This window comes from Alligator sinensis, unplaced genomic scaffold, assembly GCF_000455745.1.
Source record: "Alligator sinensis unplaced genomic scaffold, ASM45574v1 scaffold340_1, whole genome shotgun sequence".
NCBI classification, from domain to species: domain Eukaryota; kingdom Metazoa; phylum Chordata; order Crocodylia; family Alligatoridae; genus Alligator; species Alligator sinensis.
Genome location: NW_005842004.1, coordinates 2,952,580 through 2,954,625, shown reverse-complemented (window position 1 = coordinate 2,954,625; position 2,046 = coordinate 2,952,580).

Below are 2,046 nucleotides of genomic sequence, written 5' to 3'. Positions count from 1 at the left end.
CACTCTCCAAAACCCCCTCCACATCCCCCTGCCACCCCTCACCCCCCCAACTTACCTTGGACAGTGCCAGGGGCAGCAGAAACATAAAAGAGATGCTCTGGCCAAAACCAGAGTGTCTCTATTGGAGGACTGGCTCCAGGCACGGTACTGAACCGTGCCTTGCTCCGCTCTATTCCAGAGCAATTTTTTTATTTTCTCCCCACACTGCAAACTTGCAGTGCGGGGAACATTTTTTCGTTCCTGCACGTGCCTGTGCCCTGCCTCAAAGAGGTTTGAGGCGGGGTAACAGGCACGTGAGCGCTCATCTGGACACACCCCCTGGGTTTATCTTGTGAATCTTGTTTGTATACCTAACAGTTCTAACAGTTAGGTATAGAGTTGTGTGGCATCCGACAGCACCCTTTAGGAAACTAAGGCACAATGTGTGGCACTCTACCCTGGTTGAGAATCACTTCTGTAGCCATATCAGTTCCTAGCATAGGTGAAGATAGCATAGGTACATCTACATAAGCAGAACTCACCTCTTTGATCGCTGACTGCCATGAAGACACTTCCTGCAGTGATACTGACACTGATACCAAATGGGCAGATCCTGCAACTGTAAAGATGCTCCACATGCATTGTAGGATTCAAGCTTCGAAATGTAAATTATTTTTGGGAGGGACACTGCATTTTTTTTCTCTTTTAAGCCTCATACACTTTTATGGTGTAACAACAACAATAGGCTTCCATTAAAAATGTTTTACTAGATGAATAACATATCTCCTCATGAAAAACTACATCAAACCCACCATTAAGCCCATGAAGGATCTAACCAAAGTTGAAGGGCTAGATCCATTAGGGGCTCAGCTACCTCAAGGCTGAGTATTGCAATGCCTAGTTCTTAGTTGTTTCATCTTAGGTACTTATATGTAATTGGCTTATAAAATACAGTAGGAGTTGGAGTGTTGTTGTAGCCATGATAGTTTAGGACATATCTTAGAAGCAAAGATGTTTTATGAGACATTTTATTGTTTTGAACCCAGACCTGAAGAAGGGCACTTGATGCCCAAAAGCTTGTTCAACAGCGCTCCCAACTATAGTGTTGGTCCAATAGAAGATATCATAAAAATCCCTGGCTACGATGTGCAGGACTAGCTCCATTTATCAAATCAATTCTTCAGTTTCATAAATTGAAAATGTGATAAAAAGTGTTCCTACAGACTAAGGCTATGAAGATAAATTTCACCTTAATTACTCCAACTCAAGTCTCAAAGGGAAACCTTTCTGTATGAAAGTACAGAAGCCCAACAGCCTCAGCATGCAGGCTGAGAATACCCCCATCTTAGGAGAGCCTCTAACCTGCTCATTAGAACTGTCTTGAGGGATACAGGAACTTGAACACCTAAGTGGAGCAAAGAATTTGCTCTGCTCCCCCAGGGCCCCTTTTAGCTCTATAACCACTAGACTATTGTATTAAAGTTGGGGTGCCATCAGAGGCCACCTTTTAAAAGAAAGTAGCCATCACCTCATTTGTGGGGGAACCCTATCTTACGGATATGCATCAGGCATGCTAAAAGAATGCTTACTGGTCACACTCTTCAGGGGAGACAGGAAGATAAATGCCTACTTTGGATTTAGATCAGGTTTATGTATCAGTTTCCAGGTAAAAGCTATTCAGTATTGTCAAGAGTGAAGTGCTTTTGGGTACTTACAGAAGCAGGACTTCAGATATCTGGTGAACCCAAAGGGCCAAATTGAGGCTCCTATGAAATGTAGGCAGCTCCAGGAGTGTTGAAGGTCACAATTTAGGTTCCATCTAAATTCTACTTTAGACACTAAAGTCCAGTTTTAATTCTGGCCTTGAGGTCTCATAGAAGATTCACTAATGACGCTCTTGTAGTGTGTCTGTGAGGGCTTAGCAATTTTGCAAAATTAATTCACAAAATTCAAGTTGGGTACCTTGAAAAATGAGGAACACGCAAGTGGTGACCACCTTTGGAAAATCAGGTTACATGACTTACCAAGCATGATATAAGAAGAGAGTTCAAAGTTCTGTCTAAGGTC